Source organism: Cnephaeus nilssonii (genome assembly GCF_951640355.1).
Source record: "Cnephaeus nilssonii genome assembly, chromosome: 11".
NCBI classification, from domain to species: Eukaryota; Metazoa; Chordata; class Mammalia; order Chiroptera; family Vespertilionidae; genus Cnephaeus; species Cnephaeus nilssonii.
Window position 1 is genome coordinate 83280757 of NC_137082.1, and position 23924 is coordinate 83304680.

Consider the following 23924-nt stretch of genomic DNA (forward strand, 5'->3'; position numbering starts at 1 on the left):
TTCACCGAGGTCACACAGCTGAGAAGTGACCTAGCCCATTTTGCTCCAGTTTTGCCTCTTAACCATCGCACACCGGGACTGACAAGTTATGCTGAGGGCTCCTTGTGATGTTCTGGAAAGGTCACTGGTCTTCTGGAAAGGTCACTGGTCCTCTGGATAATGCCACCTGGGTGGTCTTTGGCAGTCACTGCACACCTGGATGTTTTCTCCTCGGTGACCTCAGGGATTGGATGAGTGAATATCGGAGATCTCCGATCGCCTCTTCCTGAGGTTCCCAGTGCCAGGCCTCTGAGGCATAGCGAGGAAGAACCCCTGTGATGTCATTTTCAGCACCTGCCAGCATCTAACGTAGCAGCTCTAGGTCTCCCGGATTTGGCCAGTTGAACCCCATGGTTTGGCAGTTTGTTCCTTCCTGATAAAAAGTGATTCCCTTTCAGTAAGGTAGAAATTATCCCCACCCTGAGCCAGGCTGTGTTCCAGGTCTCCCAAGGATGTGGGCTTCCCGTGACGTCCGCAGAAGGGTGTGGGGAAAGGGTTGCTGGTGAGTGACGTAATGTGTTTCCTTCGTCTGGATAAAACACACGTGGTTGACTGCAGCCTCATGCGTGTGAGAGAGAAACCAGCCACGTGGGCAACGAACATTGGGAGCCCAGAGTGAGCCGCAGACCTCTGCGTCTTTAGCCATCTCGTTTCCATTTCCCTTGAGACCCAGGTGGATGGCAGGTGAGGGTGAGGGTGAGGGTGAGGAGAGGGTGGCGGGTGGTTCCAGCAGTCCACAGACTGAACACGGGGCAGTAAAGACAAGAAGGAGGTTGCCTGGGCTCCTGTGGACACTCCTGGGGACCTGGTTTTAAACCTCCAGCAGGCTGGCTCCTGGTGTATCCCCACAGGGCTGCAGTGACTTTAGTTACCTCATTAGGGCCAAGTTTACTTAATGTGTCTGTAATAGATTTCAGAGCCAGAAAAGCACTAGCGTACCGAGATCCTCGTTCCCCAGCCGCCTGCTTATGACCTCCATAGCTCGAATCCCCAGCTCCCTGGGTCCAGCGTTCACTGGGCCAGGAGGAAAGAGGCCAGCCGAATGCTTCAGCTCACGTGGCTGAGTAGACACTGACACCCCCGGTCAATGTGGACGGGCAGTTGTCTCCTTTCATGCTTTTGTCAGCAACACCAGGGGTTGTTACTCCTGGCATTGCTGTGAGGTGACTAGAGAGCTGGCTGGGCCAATGTGACGCTTCCAGTGGGGACATTGAGGCAAGAAAAAGCAGGTGACTTGGCCAAGGTCACATACCATATTTGCCAGTGAGAAAACAAATTAAAGGCAGGTTCTCTGTTCAATTACTCCCCCACCCCCTGCTATGCCTGAAAGCCCGCAAAATCATTTGGTCTGCCCCTGCCAAGGCATGAGGGGTGAGTTAATTAAATGTTTGACCAAATAGAGCAGGCTAATTTTTAAGTTGATAATGTTGTGGCCCTCGAATGCCGGTGTAAATATCCAAATGGCCCTTGGCAGGAAAAGGTTCCCCACCCCTGCCTTCACGTATGGCGGCATACTGCTGATGGGGTATATGCTGACTTCCAGTTGAAAGTCTATGAACTTATAAAAAATTTAAAGCTCTGTATCTATGCAAATGTGCATTAAAGAAAAAAAAACTTGTTATTTCATTATTGCATAGAGGAAACTAAGTTTAATAAAAAGTCAATACAAGGTCAAGGACAATATTACATACACGGGTATGACAGACAACACCAAACGAAGTGCCGAATGTTGGGAAATGCAGCACAAGCAGGTTTGGGTTGAGCTTACGTTGAGCTTGGTACTGGGAACGTTTTGAATAATACATGTCCAGTTTCAGCCCAAGGCTACCTCTTTTCATGTAGCAAATGCAGGTTCCTAAATATTCGTTTACATCAAACTTTTATGCGTATGATTGGGATTTGAATTCACAAAAGGTGGTCATTACCTAAAGACAGCTTCAGTAAATATTTTTGTAAAGCAAAGATTCCTTTTACATAGTCTCCAGTGTTTTTCCAAAGCACCTGTTTAGCAAGTTTAGACTTTGAAACTAACTTCTGTTTTCCAGAATTTTCATAACCAGAAACTTCAATGTATCTGTGAGAAAGATCATCTTAGCAACAAATGTGCTCCAATAAAGAGTGTTCTATTTGACATCCATTCTCCAACCGGTGATTAAGTACTCTTGTCTAAAGTTAATAACTGAAGGGTGCATTAGAGAGCTAACTCACTCTAGTAAACTGATGGTTTTGCTACTCAAATTCAGATAATCTAGAAGAGTTATGTTGAAGTTGAGACAACTACTTGTAACTCAGCATTTTAAGCCAGATTTTCTCTTCCGTATTGTGAGTGACGGTGGCCATTTGTTCTGAACCCAAATTAGGATGTGCGTTTGAGTATGTGAACTCAGGACATCTCCCAACTGTCATCTTACATCTAGGTTGGGACTCTGGGTCTCAGTTTCAAATTCGTGGATGTGCTCATATGATATTCAAGACAAAAATATTTTATGGTAAAAATATTGGTCCTACCTTCAGACCCTCCTGAGACCTGCTTTTTCTTTCTCCCCCCCAATATCTTAGCTTCTTTCGATTCTGCCCTTAATATGCAGTGTGTGTTGGTTTTACACAACCAAGCAATTCTCTGACATCAGCTGGGTGTCCTACAATTTGACTCCATTCTGATACTACCTACCTGGAGATAGCGGCCGATCCCACAGGTTAACAGTCTTACAAGATTGCCCCCTCCCACCCCCACTTCAGGTGCCACTTGCAAGTCCAGGGTGGGTCACTTGTGCTTCCTACTGGCTATAGATTGGAGACCCTAATGACACCTTCCTCAGGTTCAATTAATTTGCTAGAATGGCTCCCAGGACTCAGAAACATTTTACTTACCAGAGTACTAGTTTGTTATAAAATATATAACTCAGGAACAGCCAGGTGGAAGAGCTTAGTGTGGGGAAGGGCTTCAGACATGCCATTCACCTCGTACCTTCACGTGTTCACCAACCGGACGCTCTCTGAACCCCCATCCTCTTGGGTTGTATGGAGACTTCATTACATAGGCATGAGTGATTAAATCATTGGCCATTGGTGAGTGAATCCAATCTCCAGTCTCTCTCTCCTCTCCAGATGGAGGTCAAGGGCTTGGGACTGAAAGTTCCAACCCTTCCCTCACATGGTTGGTTCCCCAGGCAACCAGCTGCAGCATCCTTAGGTGCTTTCCAAAAGTCATCTTATTAACATAAACCCTGGTGGGAAGGGGTATGAATATCAAGACACCTTTATAGTTCTTATAGATTCCAAGGGTTTTAGGAGCTCAGTGCCAGGAACAAAGATAAATTTCTTACTATAAATGACGTTATTACAGTCCTTTATTTATATAACAATATAATGTTAAATCTGGAGCCTACATTCTCACCCCATCTGCCAAACTTCTAACAAAAGACTATTTTTCCATGTTACCTGTGGAAGCAGATAGCTTTGTGACCTGTGCAAGTGATTGAACTTGAAGAGCACAGATCATGGGCTTCTCCACGGGGCTCCTTGGGCTTCCTCAAAGCATGGTGGCAGGGTTCTGAAAGTGAATGTCCCAAGAACCAGGAAGGAGAGGCTGCGGGTTCCTTAAAGGCTTGTCCTGGAAACTGGCTCAGTGTCCTGCCCATATACCGAGTCCAGATTCAGTGTGTTCACCGCATTGAAGGGATGGGATGGAGACCCTGCTTCCTGTGGGAGGGGTGTCAGCTATTTTAGGGCTGTAAGAACTAGTGTCGCAGAAAGGGAGTATCGTCCCTTCTCACAGACCTTCACGGAGCTCACATTTTATTTGCTACTTGCAGTCTTTTGTGGAGGGATGGAAAATGTCTAGAACTCGGTTTGTACCATGGGAACTCCGTCATAGTAAACGCTATGTGTGATGTCACTTCTATATTTTAATTGTTTGGCAAGTGGCTTCCCCTTGTCATTTAACCAGTCACTCCCAGAGTTGGCGGAAATACACAAGTCTTGCCCTTGGCCGTCCTCCTGAGCATCTTCTCCGCTGCAGGGCATCCACAGTTATCGGCCTTCTCAGAGCAACTCCACTGTGGCAAGACCTTAGGCTGGCTGCTGGGGGCGCTGCAGAGATGAGTCAGGAGACACCTGTGCCCCTGTGCCACCTGCAGGGAGCCCAGGGTTGGTATTGTAGATGGAAAGTGCTGGCCTCGGGGTCACTCTTTTTCAGGGTGTCTTCAACTGGCGGAACGCGTTGGGAGCAGGTGTGCTGGCAGTGCCGACTATGTCTCGTTCCCTTTCTGGGGCTCCTGATTGGAGAACGTGCCCTGGCCTAGGAGGGCAGGGACCTGGGTTCCAGTGATGTCAGATAACCCCCTGTTCTGTTTCTTCATCTGTAAAGTAGGAAATTAGGTCTATTTTAAGGGTCTGCAAACTGTGGTCCCCAGACCCAAGCATGCTTTCCTGAACGACTCTTGCTGGAACACAGACTGCCTATTGATTTGTGTATTTGCACGGTTGCCTTTGGCTAATCTCAGCAGCGAATGTGTGGCCCACAAAGCCTAGAATATTTACTCTCTGGCACTTTACAGAAAGCTTATGAACCCCTACTCTAGAAGCTTCATTTTAGCCACAAAGTTCTTCCTCCGAGAACTTGAACATTTTTGTTCACCAATAAATCAGTTCTTTTCACACTTAACCATGTGCCAGGCACTGTACTAAGTGCTTTAAAATTATTCACTGATTTAATCCTTATAAAAACCTTGTGAGATGGGTATTATCTTTATTTTTTTTTAATTTTTCAATTACAGTATACAGTCAATATTATTTTGTATTAGTTTCAGGTGGTTAGACAATCATATACTTTACAAAATGGTCCCTGATATTTCCAGTACCCACTTGGCACCACACATAGTTATTACAATATTATTGACTATGTTCCTTCAGCTGTACTTTATATCCCCATGACTGTTTTGTAACTACCAATTTGTACTTCTTAATCCCTTCACTTTTTTCATCTATTGTCATAACCCCACTCCCCTCTAACAGCCATTAGTCTGTTCTCTGTATCGGTGAGTCTGTTTCTATTTTGTTTGTTTATTTTGTTCTTTAGATACCACATATAAGTGATCATAGGGTATTTGTCTTTCTCTGTCTGACTTAATTTCACTTAGCAGAGTAAGATGGGCATTATCTTATCATCCTCATTTAGAGAAGAGAAAATTGAGACAGTAAACAGAGGTTAAGTAACTTGCCTAAGGTCACACAGCTCCTAAGTGGGAAAGGCAACATTTGAATTCAGCAGTCTGGCTGCTGCGTTCTTACCCATTGCTTCATGCTGCCACTCACTGGTGGCCTGAGGTGAAATTGGGTGGACGGGGTGGCTGATTGGAACTGATCTGGGGTGGTCAGCATCTTCCCCTCATCCCCTGGCCCCCAGGGCCTTCAGAGCCATAACTAACAAACTGTGGAGGATGTAAGGTTAGCAAATTAGTAGGGTCCCACGCTTGTAGAAGGGACTTTAGCTTGTTTAATTTCTACAAGAGGAATTGGTCCTGGCTGTTGGGAACTCAGGCAGGCCTGGAATTATAGAGAGCACTGTTCCCGGGGAATAAGGACTCCAGACAAATACCATTTCTAAACGGTCATAATTATGCCAATAAAAGTGAGTGCTCGGAGTCCAAGGTCCACATTTCAGAACAGTAACTGGAAGAGGCACCTTCCGATTAATTGTAATGCCCCAAACAAATATTAAAACCTGTAAATCTGTTTGGAGCCAGTTCCCTGGGCCAGAGTGATTTATCTCAGAATCGAGCCATAAAATTCAGCCAGGGCTGACTTCCCACACTCAATGTCACCTTCCCTGCTCCCTCCTACCAATAACCCTAAATCAGCCCCTGGAGTTCAGAGATTAGGCAGCATTTGTTGAGGAGGTGGGAGCCTGGGGCTGCAAAGAGGGGCGTTAGGGTCTTCCCTGTATGCAGATTAGCTGTCTTGACTGCGCCCCCCCCTTTCTCATAAGGGGGAGTCTTAGGGGATGAGATTCAGCCTTCCCCTCCCCTTGGGGCTGAACCACTCCTAGGAGCAGGGGAGGGGAGCGTGACTCATTTTTACTGCCAGTGGAAAGCTGACCTTGATCTTGGTGGTGGTTTGAAGGTGACTGGGGCCTTGGGGGAGTTTGTTCCTTGGTGTTTTGGCTGCTGTCCACCATGGTACCTATTCACATTAGTGATTTAAGAGGATTCCTGATTCCTAGGAACCTCCTCCCCTTCTGGCCTGTAGGTGCAGAAGGGTCTCCTGTTCTGAGGGTTGTGCTGTCTCTGCCTTTCTAGGTCTGTGTCCTGCCTACCTCAGTGTGTCTGGGACCCCTCCACCTTCAGGGTTCCCCTCCTGCCTGGGTCCCCAGGCCCTACCCCTTCTCCCAGCCAGCAGCACACTGCTCCCCAGCCTCCCCCGCTCCTCACCCCTAAAGTAGTGGAAGAATCTTCTTGACAACCAGGAATTGAGAAGATTTTCAGTTGTGGGGGGAGGCTATTTAAAAAAAATTTTTTTTTGTTGATTTCAGAGAGGAAAGGAAGAGGGAGAGAGAGATAGAAATATCAGTGATGAGAGAGAATCATTGATTGGCTGCCTCCCGCACGCCCCACGGTGGGGATCAAGCCCGCAACCCAGGCATGTGCCCTGACCGGGAATGGAACCATGACCTCTTGATTCATAGGTCAACACTCAACCATTGGGCCACACTGGCCAGGTGGGCTTTTAAAAACTCCCATTTCTTCTTGGCTGCTTTCAGACCACTCTTGGTTCTCCTCCCTATATCCAAATTGGGGTTCCCCTTGTTCTCAGGAGCCAGCTTTTCTGACGGGCTCCCTCCTGTTTCCACTCGCCCTGCGGACCTGCCTGTTTGAAGCATGACCAGAGTTGATCATCAGGTGTTCCAGAGGCCAGAAGGTCCCCGAGCGAAATGAGACTTTGTGGGAGTGGGAGGTATCCTTTCTTTCCCCAAATGCTTTGCCTGCCACCTGGAATCCAAGTGGATGGGGTGGGGCCCCTTTCAGGCCTGGGCGTGAGACTGCCCGTGTGGGGATGGAGGTCCTGCTGGGTGGGGCAGTGGGTACAGGCCAGTTCCTGGGGCGGCTCCATGTGCTACATTTGGCCCCCTCCACAGGCCTCAATGGAGGCCCCCAAAGCCTGGCTCCCCTCTATCTCATCCTAGAGGAATATTGACCTCATTCATCTAATACTATATTAGAAACAGCAGGTACTTGGATGAAACGAAGCTGTTTCATCTGGGGAGGACACTGTGGCAAAGAAAAGCTTGGTTCTCATTGGAGATACCTTATTAGTGTGTGTGCTTGTTTTTTTAACAACTTAAAAAATGTTATTGAAAATAGGGCGGCAGCATTATTGCATGAAAATATACACTGAGTGGCCAGATTATTATGATCTCTGAAAGCATAATAATCTGGCCACTCAGTGTGTGTGTGTGTGTGTGTGTGTGTGTGTGTGTGTGTGTGTATTAGAGGCCCGGTGCATGAATTCATGCATGGGTGGGGGTCTGGCCAGCCTGGACAGGGGGAGGGGACATGGGCGGTTGGCCGGCCTGCCTGCTGGTTGAACTCCTGGTCGAGGAGACAATTTGCATATTAGCCTTTTATTATATAGGATATACACTGAGTGGCCAGATTATTATGCGTTCAGAGATCATAATAATCTGGCCACTCAGTGTATGTGAAGGGAAGGCTGGTGTATCAATCGACCTCTTCACTTGAATACTGTATTAATTTGAGCGTATCGTATCCCTTTCCCCCTTTTATAGCAATTGGTTGATTTGCAGTTATGTTAGTTTTGTATAATTAACTTTGTTTTGTGTGTTTTTTTAATATGTTTTTATTGATTTTTAGAGAGAGGAAGGGAAGGGGATAGAGAGATAGAAACGTTGATGAGCATCATCGATCAGCTGCCTCCTGCACATACCCCTACTGGAGAGTGAGCCCGAAACTTGGGCATTTGCCCTGACCGGGAATCCAACTGGTGACCTCTTGATTCCTGGGTCAATGCTCAGCTGCTGAGCCACACCAGCTGTGCTTAACTTGGTTTTTATTAGTTTCAAGTTCTGTTTATTGCCAACATCACCACTGTTTCCCGTGAACACCAGGCTCGCAGCTCTGTTGCATCACTGCCTTCATTAGCGACACTTCTCAGCTGAGTGTCTGGTTTTAGGTGGTGGTTCCCAGCGCTCCTCCTTCCCTTCTCCTAAAGGAAACAGCTGAGAAATGGCCAGGATTGCCCTCTTCTTAAATAACACCAGCTGCCACTCACATGTGTCGTATTTTATGAGTTAGCCACGTGCTCTCATGCCTCAAATGGGGGGTAGGCAGGTCTTGTTATTATGGCCGCTTCACAAAGATACTCCAAGAGATTAAGTCCCCCGCAGGACCTCACAGCTGACACTGGGCCCAGAGGCCCCATCCTCTCCCTCACCCTCTTGTGTCCTTTCTGCCACCACACAGAACCAGCCACGGACACCAGGGACGTGCCTTGTGCTTTAGTTCTGTAAAATGGGGCAACAATAGTGCCTGGTTCACAGGGCCCCTGTGAGGCTGAAGTGAGTTGTTGCACGTGGTTAGGACAGTGTCTGGGGACAGTACATGTGAGCTCTTAGGAGGGGTCTTCGTAGATGGCCCCTCCCCCAGGATGTGCTGGACACTGAGGGGTACAGGCACATCATGTGGCTCTGGTACACCATCCAGAAATGCAGATAAAACCTGTGCCCAAGTAAACATCGCAACTGGTGGGAAGGTTGGCCCGAGTGTGTGACCTCGTGGCTGTCCTGCACTGTGCGTCTCCTGGTCCAGTCCAGCCTCCTGAGGCCGTGCCCTCTCCTCACCAGGGCTGATGGGCCAGGAGGTCAAGGGCGGACATGAGGCCGCTTATAGAGCTGAACCTTCAGTCGGGGACCTTGGTGTGCTCTGCGGGCTTTTTCACTCACAGCCCATTTTACAGACCGAGGCTACAGCCACAGGACCTGCTGGCTCCCAGCCCTGCCTCTTCCCCTGCCAGCACCACCAAGTATAGACACACACACAGAGGAATAAAACAGTCAGCAGGGGAAGTATGTGCTGAGTAAAGGAAAGGGGAGTGCATTCCTTCATTCAGCCAGTATGTACTGCAATAATGCCAAGCCCCGGGCTAGCTGCTGGGGTGCAGCTGTGAGCCTCGTGACTGGCCAGCACCTCCAGGGAGGCGCTTAGAGGGGGAGTTGATAGTTTCATGGCCAAGGTGGGCTCCCTGTATGTGGGGATTTGCCTTCAGAAGGGTTGGGGCAGACAGAGGGGTGTTCAGCACGATGCAGCAGGGACCTCCTTCCCATGCTGTGTTGGCAGCACCCTATTCTGCTGCTCGGTTTTGAAGGGAACAGCAGCCGTGGCTTCTGGCGCCAGCCTCTTCCTCGAGCGCCTCTTCGAGAGGCGGTTCCCTTTGGGGTCCGAGTTCCAGTTCTTCGTCGCCTCAGAAGGAAATGATAGCTTTGGAGAGGCGGAGGAAACCTCTGGGGGAGGACAGGAGAGGGACTGTGGAGGGATAAGTAATGCTGGAATTAGGCCTGAAGTACAGCACTTCCGGGCACTCCTCTTGGCTTACAGTACCCACACTGCCCGCGGCCTGCCTCGCTCAAGGCCTGGCTGAACGCTAGTAGTCTCATTTAGTCAAAACTATTCAACAGATATTTTTGAGTAGCTTCTACATACCAGCCTTTTTTCTCGGAGCTGGGAATATGGCAAGTGAACAAAAGACAAAAATTCTCATCCTGGATGGCTAGTCTTAGAACAAGAGGACATCCTTAAAGGAAGATCCAGGCTCATTAAATGGTAACTCCTGGAGTTCACGGAGGCCTTGTTTCAGGGTCACGAAGCTGGTGAGGAGAGGCAGAGATGGTGGGGGTCGTTGGGGTGCCCAAGGACAGCGGGAAGCTGAAGCAGTGTCCCCTGAGGCCAGGCAGCCAGGGTGGACACCCAGCACTCTTGGGTCGTGGCAGAAGTCAGAGAAGAATGAGATTCTGTTTGCAGAGTTGAGCTCGCAAATAGCTATTTCTGAGCATGTTTACATTGCGGGGGTGACGTGTCCAAGGCTGGTTTTCTGACAGAACAACAAGTGTTACTGAGTATTTTCTTTGCGCCCTGGGTACACGGGCTGGCAGGAAGACGCGCTCCCTGTCCTGGGGACTAACCTGGTTAAGCAATTTGCAAACAAAACGAGGGCAGGTCTGTTCAGAGTCATCTCTTGTGACTGGGCCTAAGCGCACTGTGGAAAGAACGCAGATCAGTGGCAGAAGGCTTCCTGGAGGAGGTGGCTCCTAGGCCAGTCAGAAAGAAGTGGAGAAGGTGTTCTCAGTGAGCATGGTATGTGTCCATCGAGCTGGGTGACTGGTCTGTCACAATGGAGTTGGAGATGGGGGGGCAAGAGGTTAGAAGGGCAGGGGTGAGTGCAGGCCAGTGGGGGCTTGATGTGGCCCCCACCTGGGAGCCATTGAAAGTTTTGCAGCAGAGGAGTAGCCTGGTAAAGGTGGTGTTTCCGAGTCTTTGGGGTGGGGGAGGGAGCGGGGAGCTGGGAGCAGATGAATGTGAGCTCACAGAACCTGGGTCCTGTCTAAAACGTCATGGGTCACAGAAAAATCACTCACTCTTTCTGAGCCTCAGTTTACCTCATCTCTAAAATGAAAATAAGATTTCTAATCCTATTTCACAGATTTGTTGTGAGTCTTAACTTTAAGAATATACTAGACAGTGCTTTAAATATATTTGTATTGATTTCAGAGAGGAAGGGAGTGGGAGAGAGAGATAGAAACATCAATGATGAGAGAGAATCATTGATGGGCTGCCTCCTGCAAACCTCTCACTGGGGATCGAGCCTGGGCATGTGCCCTGACTGGGAATTGAACCATGACCTCCTGGTTCATAGGATGACGCTCAGCCTCCGAGCCACACCGGTTGGGCCGTGACAGTGCTTTGAAGAAAAAGAAAAGGTAACGTGTTGAGAAGACAACCCAGGCTGTTGGTGTCCGGATCCCGTCTCACTCTGGCTTTCTGTACCCGGGAAACAGCAAGACGTGGGAGAGAAGTCTCCTTCCCTTGTGGGTAAATGACATCGTCCACAGGAGAGAGAGCCAAGGAGGGGGGAAGGTGAGCCCACAGACATGCTGCTCCTCATGTGCATTTAATCCTTACACCCCCAGCCCCCCAGGAAGGAAGCTGTGGGACCCGCAGCTAGAGCCAGAGCCCTGGCCCCAGCCACACAGCTCACCAGGGCACTGGCCGGCTCTCCTGTGTTAGTCTGCTCAGGCGGCCATGACAAAGTGCCTCAGACTGGGGCACTTAACAGCAGGTTCATTTTCTCACGGTTCTGGAGTTCGGACATCCAAGATCAAGGTGTCCGCAGGTTTGGTTTCTCCTGAGGCCCCTCTCCTCGACTTGTCGATGGCCGTCTTCTCCCTGTGTCCTCACACGGTCTTTATTCTGTGTGTACCTGTGTCCTAATCGCCTCTTCTTGTAAGGAGACCAGTCCTCTTGGATGAGGGCCCACCCTGGGGACCTCATTTTTCCTTAGTCACCTCTTTAAAGGTGCTGTCTTGAAATGCAGTGGTACTGGGAGTCAGGACTTCAACGCATGAATTGGGGAGGGGTGTGCATAATTAACCCCTAACTTATTCTTTCAGAATTTCCAGTGAGGCACAGTTTTGAGTAGAAAGGCACTTTCCTGCAGGAAAAAGGGGTGAGGGCTGTAAAACGCCCGGGAGCCGTCATAGACTCGACGTGGGGAGATGGGCACCTCCAGAAACGTGGCAAGGAGAACATAGCCGAGGGAATGATTGTAGTTGAGTGCACCCAGCAAACCCCGGTTAGATTCGCTTCAATATAAACTTCATAAACAAACCAACGAAAACCCTGAACTTCCAGAAAGTTCCATTAACTTGCTTTTTAAAAGATTTCACAGCAGGTTTCCTTTAAATACCTAACCTTACCCGTATGCTTAAAAAGTGATCGGATTTAACACCCTGTGATTAAAGTACTGCGTTCTCAGAGCCTCGCCATTACCAGCAGGAGAGACAGCCTGTAATTAAAACTTCGCTGAACCTTCCTCCTCCAGAGTTCAGTTCACACAGTTGACAATTAAAGCAGCCGAAGCACCCATGGGTCACCAGCACCTTCTGCCCCAAGTAATTGTGCGCCAGGATCCGACCGCTCTTGGGGGAGGGAAGCCCTGGCCGCCTGGGCCCTGCCTGGGGCTGCGGCCGCTTTCCTGCTGTCCGGGAGCCAGCATTGGGTCTTTGCCGGCAGCAACCCAACCTAGTCACGCTTGACCTCCAGTACCCTTTGGAGGCAGTCATGTGGTCCCCTGTCAGTTTAGAGGTCAAGGAGGCATCGACAGAAGAACAGTGAGCGTTGTCCAAACCTCATGTTAGCGATTTCAGCCTGCAAGCAGGTGACTCTTACCAGAGCTGCAGACGTGGCCAAGTTGATTGACTAACTCTGGTCCTCCCTGTAAGTGGGGAGGGAGGTGGGGGGACAGAAGGAGGCCCTCACCCACCCCTACGAGGGGAGAGTGAGTATTACCGGGAAAAGCACGTGTGACTGGTCCGTTTGCAGGGAAGAACATCATGGTTCTCAGCGTAAAGAACAGTTACTGGGAGGAAGAGCCGCTGTCCTGCAGGGCAGAGGAAAGGGGGGTTTAAGTAAGCCTATTGCTGGTTGGGCTCTAGAGTCTGAGTCCTGTCTTTCCACAGGTCGCGCTAAGAACCTACTGCGCGTTGGGAACCGTGCTGTGTCCTGCGGGCCTCACGCAGTCTCCTTGGGGAAGAAGGCCTTCAAGTGCAGTTCTCAAAGTCCCTGTTCCAAGGGCCGCACAGACTAGTGGAGGAGACAGACACTGCCACGCGAGGGAAGGGAGAAGCCCAGGGCACCGTGGGAGTCCCTGAGGGGCTGGTCCAGCTCGAGGAGTCAGGAAGGCCCCTCCTGGAAGTGTTGACTAAGTTGAGAGCTGAACCAAAGGATGTAGGGGACTCAATCTGGCCAGGAGGAGGGAAAGGAGTGTCTAAGGCAGGAGGAACATGGTATGCAGAAACCTGGCGGTGAGGATGCGCATGGGTGGGGGCCTTTCAGGTACCTCTGAGGACGCAGACTTTGAGGAGAGTGGAGGGAGGTGAGGAGTGGAGCTGGAGAGTTGAGCAGGGGCCAGAGTGGGAAGGCCACACAGGTGGAGGTGAGTCAGCAGACCTTGTCCCAGGATTTTGAGGTGCACTTTGTTTGGGCTGGTGGGACCAGAGTGCTGGGTGGACGCCTCCCTCCCCATACATGGTGCTCTGAGAGCTCATTCAGACCCCTCGTTGGCATCCAGGCAGGAGGTCTTGTTCTCTGACTCTGCCGTGAGGTTTGGACGGCCTTGCCCTGCGCGCAAAGCTGCCTGGTGGATTTCGGGGCTGTGGCTGCCTCCGTGCTCCTTCATGCCGATGCACATCTCTTCAGAGCTTGGAGGCTTTGCTCTTTAAGGGATATCAGCCAAGTCCAAGGAGCAACCCCTGTGTATTGGTTTGTAACAGAGACCAGAAATGGTTTAGACAGATTCTTTTTCTCATGCATAAAAGAGGCCTGGGTGTCCGTTGGCCAGAGCTGGTGTGCTGGTTCCATGGGACCTAGCCCACTTCCATCTTTTTTGTTGCTCCACCATCGTCTGCATGTGGCCACTTGACTCCAGGAACCTCAAGGACACGTCATGATCCCGTGTGGTTGCTGGAGTACCGGCCATCACACCCTCATTCTGCAGGAGGAACTGAGATCAGTTTCCCGTTTCTTGCATCGAAGGGATCATATGGAAGGGCTGATGCTATACTTCCTCCTTTCACCTGACAGGGTATTCCGTAGCTCTCCTCTGCATCGGCGCATCGTGAGCCTCCTTGTTTTCTCCTAAGTATAGAATATTCTGCCGTATGGCTATGTACTAGTTTATTCACCCACTCTCCATTTCTGGACGTTGGGGTGCTTTCCAGTCTTTGGCCCCTGATAGTCTGAGCAGACTGAGGGGTGAAAAGCAAATCATATTTGGCTCCTGGCCTCAAGGAGCCTGGATTAGGCAGGTTCTTCAGAGCAACAAAACTAGAGAGAGAGAGAAAGAAGGGGGAGAAGGAGAGAGAGGGGCGTGGGGGGGGGGGGGGAATCCTCCTGGGAGGCTCTGTTCTCTATGTGGTTAGCTTGGGCTTCTTTTCAACATGGTGGTCGCAGTGTAGTTGGCCTTATTTTTTTAAAAATATATTTTATTGATTTTTTACAGAGAGGAAGGGAGAGGGAAAGAGAGTCAGAAACATCGATGGGAGAGAAACATTGATCAGCTGCCTCCAGCACACCTCCTACTGGGGATGTACCCGCAACCAAGGTATATGCCCTTGACCGGAATCGAATCTGGGACCTTTCAGTCCGCAGGCCGATGCTCTATCCACTGAGCCAAACCAGGGCATAGTTGGCCTTATTTCAAGGTGGCTGGCTTTCCTCACAACACAAAAGCTAATGCCACCCGGCCTTCCTCAGGCTTAGGCCTGGAACAAGCATAAAGTCACTCCTGCTGCCCTCTGAACATCCAGTCACACACTGGGAAGTATGGACACTGTTCCATCCCCGTAGAGAATGTGGTAGAATACCCAGGTACTCGGTAAACATTAGCTGTCTTACTAGACAGAACTCTGGACTGGCTGAGGCCCAGCTCTTGGGGGTAACTTCCTGTGTGACCTAGCCCCACACGCACTCCCTCTCTGAATCTCTAAAGTGAGGGCAATAGAAACACCAGCCAGTCCCCTGCCTGCCTCGCAGAGCGGCTGCCAGGTCCAGATGAGAGAAGGCAGTAATAGCTGTGAAACGGGTTGGCAGTTGGGAGTGGCAGGGCTTTGGATTCTCCCTCCCTGGAGCCCCTACCCCCAGACCCCGCTGCCAGGGTTCTTGGGGGCAGAATCTGGAGGTGCAGGAGGAACGCCGGCTCTTCCTGAGGGGCCTTTGGGTTGGCAGGTAGGGCTCGAGCCTGCGAGGCGTGAGGGGGCTAGCTGGCTGCGCGCTTGGTGTCCACCAGGGACTCGCAGCCTTTCCACCTTCTCTCATACCCTTGTGGCCGTTCTGTAAGGCAAGTGGCACTCTTGCCCCTTTGGCAGACGTCCCCATGGTGACACAGCTGAGTGACGGAGCCAGGACTCCAGCTTGGGCCCGCCAGGCTCCAGACCCAGTGCCCTTTACCCACAGAGCTGGCAGGGGAGAGGCGTTTGGCAAAATACCAGAATGTTCCTTACTGTGAACACTGTCAGCTTTAATTAGATTAATTTTCACTTTTGCCTTTGAGGCAGGAGGGTTAAAAATGATGCCGTAGGATTGCAGCGAGGCCCTGTGAGCAGAACAGAGAGTTCTGGTGTAAGAACCTCCACCAGGCAGCAGACGGAGGCACGCTTGGTTTATCCATGCACCCCCTTCCCCAGACGCCCCCTCACCCCACCGAGGGCAGGATGGTGCGTGGAGGCCCAGCCCCTAGGTCAGGCCCCACTCTCTAGGGACCGTCTCTGCCCCAGTCCAGGACGGTCACAAGAGCTCCTGCCCGGATTTTTATTGCGTGTTTAGAAAGGCTCTTTGCACACGTCTGCACTGGGGATGTGGCCACAGCCCCGAGCCCTGGCTGTCTGGAGTAAATAAAGGACAGCGGCCACTTACTGCTAAGTCCTCTTCTCTTTCCAAGGTAAACTGTGGAAGTCAGGGCTTGTGAATGAGAGTGCTTTGCCCAGGCCCAATCCCAATCGTGCCTTTTCACCCTGGGGAGCCAACAACAAATATTTGTGGAAGGCTCAGGGCATGCCAGGTGGGGCCTGGGCAGGAGAAGGGTGCCCCGTGGAACAGTCGGCCTCCGAGGGTGACTTGCTGAGAAACAGTTTGGCTTGTGGCTGGCAGCACCTGCACGCCGGGCACCCAGGGCTGCAGGTGGACCTGGTGGAGAGAGCGCTGAGCGGCGGGCCTGCCTCTGGCAGCGGCGGGTGTGCTGTCGCTTGTGCCCAGGCTGCTCAGGCGGCGCTGGCTTTTGGAAGGACACACATGTGGCCTTTGGGGCTTTGCCGGCCAGCTGCCAGCCCGGGAGGGAAGCCCTTGATGCCGTGTGTGTCCTCCCTTCTCCTCCGGCCTGGCCACTTTTACTGGCCACCTTACTGTGAACACTGTCAGCTTTAATTAGACATTCTGCAGTCATTGTGGGGGCTGAGCCTAGTGGTACCTGGGGGCCCTTTTATGAGATGGGCCTTTCTGTTCATCTGAGGACCTCTGCCCCCCAACCCCAACCCATCTCACCCACATCCTCATCCTAGGGCCTCACTCGCCTCTCCTCTCCCTTTCCAAGTCCCCTTGCTATACGATCTTTACTTCAGCCAACACAAACACCAGGACAAGCAGGCCAAAAGGCACCCCGGAATGAAGAATGTTCTCTTCTCCAGATTCACCATCCCAGATGAGGCGTCACCATATAATTGCTGACCCTGAGTCTCCAATAAAACCCAGTGATGTCTGGTCGGCACGGTTCAGTGGTTGAGCGTGGACCTAAACCAGGAGGTCATGTTTGATTCCTGGTCAGGGCACATGCCCAAGTTGTGGGCTGGATCCCCAGTGAGGGGTGTGCAAGGAGGCAGCCGATCAATGATTCCCTCTCATCGTTGATGTCTGTCCCTCTCTCTTCCTCTCTGAAATCAATAAAAATGTATTTAAAAACCAACAAACAAAAAGAGCCCTGGTCCTGTGGAGGCCCAAGTGCAGGATTTGTGTGCGACCCAAACAAAAACAAGAGAAGGACATGGGTGGGATTCGGTCTCACATGCACCTTTGAAAATCCTTGTATTTAGACTCTAATTTCCTGCTCTTCTTTGTAAGCTTGCGGTTTGGGGACTCCAAGGCTTGTCTTTGGTCTCCATCGAGGGGCTAATATTCTAAAAGGTTGAAATTGCTCATTATTCTTGGAGCCTTGAGAACCGCTCTGGTGGGGATTGTGTGACCTTAGAGCACGTTACGCCACAGACCACGAGAGTGAGCCTGCGTACGGAGCCTCCGGAGACCGTTGGAGGGGAACTGCCCGACGGAAAGGGTGGTACCTGCTCCGGGGACGCCATCGCAGGGCTAATCAGAGCAGAGGGGCGCCTGTGAGGCCGCTATTCCCCGCATTGACCCAGGGGGACACAGGCCTGCCCAGGCCCCCGTGGCCTGGTGTGGTGCTGACCATGGCAGACTGGCCTGGAGGGCTCAGTCCGACCCTCTGGAGGTTAGAGATTCGAGAGGAAACACAGCAGCTGTGACTAGAAAAATGCTGCCTCATCGAAGTGGAATCTGATCTGTGGCCCTGCCTCAGGACCGGGATGCGGACCGGGCTCGGGTTTTGAGCAGGTGGTGTCAAGGCCGCATCCGGAATAAACAGTCTTGTAGGGGCCCAGCTTCGTCCTTCCGCATGCGGACGGCCAGCTGTCCCAGCGTGGCTCCTTGAAAAGACTGTTCTTCCCCATCAAATTGTCCTTTTTAAAAATCACGTCTCTTTGCCTGGCCGGTGTGGCTCGATGGTTGAGCTTTGACCTATGAACCAGGAGGTCATGGTTCGATTCCTGGTCAGGACACATGCCTGGGTTGCGGGCTCTATCCCCAGTGGGGGATGTGCAGGAGGCAACTGATCAGTGATTCTCATTATTGATGTTTCTAGCTCTTTCTCCCTCTCCCTTCCTCTCTGAAATTAATTAAATTATATATTTAAAAAATCATGTATCATTCCTACTGAAAAATAACTTTTAACTTTCTCCTCCCCCCCTCCAGCATCTCTCTCTCTCTCTCTCTCTCTCTCTCTCTCTCTCTCTCTCTCTCACACACACACACACACACACACACACACACACACACACACCTGCCAGCCTGCCCGAAAGTAATGGGCATTTCTGTTGCTTGACAGAGGCCTCGGTGCTACAGCCCAGGCCCTTGTCCCTAACTCCCAGGATTCCTTCCCACGCGGACCTCTGCTTACGCAGGCCTTCTTACGTGTTCCTTTGTCTCCCTAGATGGGCGTATTCAGCTCCTTCAGGGGAGGAGCTGCATGTGGCTCAAGAAACCCCGCACGAACTTATCTTTTCCCACCTGTATTTCTGGCTGCTGAGCCAGTTGTAAGTTTTCCTGGGCATGGTCATCTTTGAGCCCCTCATCCTTCTGAACAGGGTTTACTGAATGAATAACTAAATGCAGGCTTCTACAAGGTATCTGTCTGGCAAATGATTTGCTCACTAAAGTGGCAGTTCATCCATTAGTCCACCCATCCACCGAACTGTCCGTCCGTCCATCCATCCATCCATCCATCCATCCATCCATCCATCCATCCATCCGTTTATCTCTCCATCTATCTACTGAGACAGAAGAGGGCTGGTTACTTGGCCCCTGTCTGCTGGCTGGGTCAGAGTTGTGCTATAGGTTTGTACTGTTACAAGGTCACATTTATCCAATCATTTAAGAGGTAGCCAGGCCCTAGCTGGTTTAGCTCAGTGGATAGAGTGTCGGCCCATGGACTGAAGGGTCCTGGGTTCAATTCTGGTCAAGGGCATGTACCTCAGTTGCAGGCTAGATCCCCGACCACAGTCAGGGTGCTTGCGGGAGGCAACCAATCGAAGTGTCTCTCTCATATCGATGTTTCTGTTTCTCCCCCTCCTTTCCACTCTCTCTAAAAATCAATGGAAAAATATCCTCGGGTGAGGAGTAACAAAACAAACAAAAACCACACAAAAACGATTCAAGGGCTGATTTAAAAAAATGTATATGTTAAAAAATAAAAGAGTTAGCCAGTTTACTAGAAAGCCAGAGTGTGCGGTTACCCTGGCTGTTGTCTCTGGCAGGATGCTTGCTCAGGGGCCCTGTGGGGTGTGTGGGTGGGGGTATCTCTCTTCAAGAGCCCAAGTCACAAGTCTACCTGATGAACAAGAGTCAGAACAGAGGGACAGGGTGGTCCCAGGGGCCCACTTACCCCACTCCAGGGGTATTTCTGTCAAAATTCTGATCTCTGCTCATTAGAATTTTGTGTCACAGGATGGAGATGGAGGCCACTGAGAAATTCTCACTCTTAGGTGCCCTGTGCAGCCTTTAGGAATAGCATCCTTGGGGCCTGCTGTTCCATCTCACTTTACATGCATCCCCTTCTGTGAGTTCTGAAATTGGGCCCAAACTGGACAACTTTTGTCCCTCTGACCCATTGGTGCAAGGCTGTCACTACTATCTGGAAAATCGAATTTTTGATCTTGACCTACATTTTGGGGACCCTCTCTGACTGGGGATTTTATTCCCAGGAACTGGCTGTGGTTTGCCTGGATCCTCAAGTCCTGTCTGTCCCAGTGCCAGGCTGCTTCTCCCATCATGGGGGTTTCTTCCTTAGGGTTTCTGCTCTCCTGCCCTGCAGGCTAGTCTTTCTGTTCACTGTTTCTTGACACACACACCCCCCCCTCACTCCCACCCCCTGGGTTTCAGAGGTCTGGCCTGACCCTCAGTGGACAACAGGTCCCCAGGAGGCCTCAGTGGTACATGGATTCATGAAGGAATTGGATAGCAAGTAACGCGCTTGCTGGAGGCATCAGAGCCTCTTTCATCTACGACACCCTCTTGAATTGTCCCAGAAACGCGATTCTTCGGCAGTCCTGCCTCAGAGCTGACTTTTTCCATTTACCAATGAGTTGTGTGCCTTGGCCAGGTCATTCATTCCGCATTCCCTCTCCAGCCTCATGCCAGCACCAGCTCTCCAATAGTATTTTCATAAATTTCCCATTTCACAGCAAGAGAAGGCGAGGTGGCAGTAATCTGTTTTCACAGTACAGAGGCTGATCACTGAATTAGGTGGTGTGGGTTTTTTTTGTAAAGATCCTGAGATCTACCACATTTGAGTATGAATTGTGTAACTTACCAGCCCTGTGTCCAAAGTTACACTTTGATCTTTGTATTTGCAAGAGTAATTCTTGCCAACACCTTAGGTCTGGGGGTTTTATTTTGGCCCTGCCCTCTCTATTCTCCATGTTCCGAGAGCTTTTCTTCCCATTTCTTTTCTGCTGGATCTGCAGGCGCCCCTCTCCTCGCTGGTGCCTGCAGACTCTCTGGCATGTCTCTGACCACTGGCACTTCCTCTGAGGGAAGCGGATCAGAGGAACGGAGAGGGGCGGCCAGGGGAGGGAATGCTTTCTGTGCTGGCAAAAATGGAGCAGAGCAAGTGGCTGGTTTGCTCCCCGGGGTCAGGCAGCCAGCAACAACTTGACCTCGTTTCTTTCTTATTGCTGCTTGTGGGTCCTTGAGAGCCAGAGTGCGAATCCACCCTGCAGTGTTCGCTGAGCCCTCGATACGTGCCTGGCTCCAGGAAGGAGTCGGCACCTGTCTCTGGGGGGAAAGGTGGCAGACAGGAAGGGGTTAAGACTCCATGCAGGGGAAGGTGTGACAAATGGCAGAGGCCGAGCTTTGCCAATGCTGGTGACATTGAGGGAAAGGGGAGGTCCGTGTGGGCCAAAGCAGGGGAGGCCTGTGTCTGAGGTGGGTGCAGTGGGGCCTGCAGGGTGGGGTGTTTTGGAGTTGGGTGGAGAGGGGCTTTTCTAGGAGGGAGAGGGTATCACCGTTCTTCTCCCAGATGACCTCCCGTGTGACTTGGCATCTGAGAGGCCATGAGGAGAGAGGTGCCAGAACGAAGTGTGGGTTCCAGGAAGCAGGCGGCAGGTCTGGGACCCCCTGAGTGTGAGGTGGAGCCTGCACCCTCTGCCGAACAGGGACCCATGATAAGACTTTACAGAGACAAACTGATGGCTTCGTGAGGCTGTGTGGGGCTGGGTCCTGGGCCCTGGGGGCGGAGGCTGGGTGAGGATGGGGGGTGGGGGGGGCCATCAGGAGCTGGCCTTGGGGGTCCGGACAGCTGGCAGGGAGCGATGTAATGTGGATGGTGTAACGCATCTATAGGAACAAAAAGGAAGGGGATGGGGATTGAAAAACCTTTAGGGGACGACCCCTCGGGGCCTAATGCCTGGCTTGGGGTGTAAAGGAAGCCCCGGGGGTGGGGGTGGTGTTGATTCTGTGCAGTCCCCTGGGGGCCTCCGGCAGGAAGGCCTCCTGCCACACCTGCCTGCCCTCCTGCCTCAGGCTCCTCTCTGAGGCCCATTCAGTTGCATTGACCTGCCTGCCGTGTGCTGGGTGCTCTCGGCACAGGGACACTGTTACCGCGTGGCCTCCGGCTAGCAGGTTAGTGAGCGGTAGCAGTGATGATGATGGTGGGGTGGGAGTACCGGTGCTAGTGGTGGTAACAGTGTCATCACCGGAGGGCCAGTGCTGGTGGAGGTAATAATGCCCAGTGGCTCAGATGCCCAGGTGCTTCCAGCGCGGGGCGAGTCCTGACCCTGCTCTTGTGGTATTCAGTGCAGACCTTTGACCGTGCGGCCTCCCCCGCTCTCTCCCAGCTCCCCCAGCTCTGAAAATCTCCGAGGTCAGGGACTTGGCTCTGTGCCATTTGGTTTGCAGACCATGCTTCCTGTAGCCATCAATGTCTTTCCCATCTTTATAGTAACAGTACTTTACTGAAGTGTAATTTATATACATTATAAAGCATGCCTCTTACCCACACAGGCTGAGGGATTTTGCCAAGATCAAAACCATGCTCATGTCCATCCCCCCACAAGGTCACCAGTGGTTCCGAGAGTGAGTTAGACAGGAGAGGAAGGACAGAGGCACGTGTTTGGGGGACGGAGACCACCTCCCCTGTTTGTGCCACGTGTATGTCCTCTATTCTCCGCAGTTTCCCCTGGAAACGTGGGGTCTGTGCGGGAGGCGGGGCTCATGGAGCAGCAGGAATGACTTGTTGCCAGATGTATCCAACCCCAAACACCTTCCTATGCCAGGGCCCGACCAAGATGCAGGATGATAGCGGTGCATCTGTTTGGAGTGTCAACAGCATTTGAAGGCTGTATGAGTACAGGAAAATGGCTCTTGTTGTTGAAATAAAGGGGTGCATAGAAAGCAGAACAGAAATCCAGGGTAACACAGTCTTGGGGAGAAATTGAGGAGTGCCAGTGTGTAGCCTTGTTGGAGCCCGTATGTGAGGTTGGGGTGGGGCCTGGGCACCCCCACCACCCCCCCCGAGGATGCCAACACTGGCTCCCCTGCAGACATGGCGGGCAGCCAACCCTCAAAGGCTGCCTTTGAAGAGTCCACACTTCTGAGACATGAAGCTGTGGGATTTGCATCCTGTTCCTTGGAGCGGGGAACATGCCAGAGATACAATCTGCTTCAGCTCTGAGAGGCTCCCCGAGACTTTGCTGAGGGGCGTTGCCTGCCATTCCCATTTCCAAGGGACAGAGCGTTTGCACAGGTGACGCAGTCACGGAGGTCCTGCTGCTCAGTGATGTGCCCTGTTTCACACGCTCCTTGTTCACGCTTTCTTCTCCTGCCTCAACTTCATGACTCTTCAGAGCTGAGTTGGGAAAAAAAGAACAATACGTAACAACTTGCAAATGTTTTTGCCTTTGGGTTAACCCTTGTTGGTGTTGTAGTATTTGTTACTTACGTTGACTCCAAGAGCTAAGGGCTGCAGGGTGTGGCCTCTGCTCTTAATTTTTTGGTGGTGGTTGTTGTTAACCCTCATCTGAGGATATTTTCCCATTGATGTTTAGAGAGAGTGGAAGGAAGGGGGAGAGGCAGAGAGAAGGAAACATCTATGTGAGAGAGACGTATGGATTGGTTGCCTCCCCTATGTGCCCCAACTGGGGCTGGGAATCGAGCATGCAACCTAGGTACATGCCCTTGACCAGAATCGAACCCGGGACCCTTCAGTCCGTGGACCAACACTATCCACTGAGCCTAAGTGGCTAGGAATGCTCTTATTTTTCCTTTAGACACACTTGTCGGTGAATGTCAAAGACATCTTTAGTTATTTTCTTGATTCCTAAATCATGTATGCATTCAATGAATTTTTTTGGTACTTGAGCCAAATCGCCCTAGAGAAGATAGTTGTCATACCCTTCCCACTCTTCCAAATTTGATGAGTATAAAAATTATATCTTATTTTCCTTTACGGTTCTTTGATTACTGGTGAACTTGAAGATTTGGGAGGAATTTATAAGTTGTTTATATATCTTCCTTTAGAAATGTACTTCTCATGCTCTTTGCCCATATTTCTATTGATGTATTTATCATCTTCTTTCATTTTAGTTAGGCCAAACTTCATAGGTTAAGGCCTTAATTTTCCAGTTAAAAAATAAAATATTTATCCCTACCCGGACTTGGAGGCTTGGAACAAATTAAATTAGCTCCAGAGTGGTACTACCCCACCCGTGGTCCATCACCAACGTGGCCTTTGGGAGAGTCAGGAGAGGCGTCCCTTCCCTCGAAGACACAGCTCTTTCCTAAGTGTAGCACCTGTTGAGTGGCACACAGGTGAGCTTCAGCCCTTCCGGGGTCCCTCATCCAGGTACACCCCCACCCCCATTCAGAGCATAACTGCACAACCTACACAGTCCGTCTGCAACATGCGTGCTGCTTGAGCGATACAAAACTGAACTGAGCCAGTTTTAAAAACAATATAAAAACTCCATTGGGTGGTCCTCATTTTTCCTATAACTGGACCTCCCACACCACTGGGCATCACAGTGTTTTGAACAGAATCTGAATTAGGTGAGCCCGGAGCTGGCTCGTGCTGCAGGAGAAGGCCCTAGGGCAGGCATGGGCTTCAGTCCTGCCTTTGCTACTAATTAACGACATGGCTTTGGGCAAGCCGGCTAACTTCTCAGGGACTTTTCTCACCAGTAAAATAAGAGGCCGCAACCAGATAAACTTGGATGTCGTTCTCACCTCCAGATATCTATGAGTCCAGTTCTAGCCCTATTT

General features: G+C 51.1%; 1 protein-coding gene across 7 annotated transcripts in view; it reads left to right on the forward strand.

Annotated features, from left to right (window-relative positions):
• Positions 1-23924, forward strand: part of CTIF (cap binding complex dependent translation initiation factor) — a 237028-nt gene that overhangs the window by 14795 nt on the left and 198309 nt on the right. Inside the window, exon 1 of one of the 7 annotated variants that reach the window (XM_079784592.1) lies at positions 10682-11186. The exons of the other annotated variants lie outside the window; for them this stretch is intronic. The gene's annotated coding sequence lies outside the window, so the exon portion shown is untranslated. Of the gene's footprint in view, positions 1-10681; positions 11187-23924 lie in introns of those variants that run through there. 7 annotated transcript variants of the gene reach the window in all.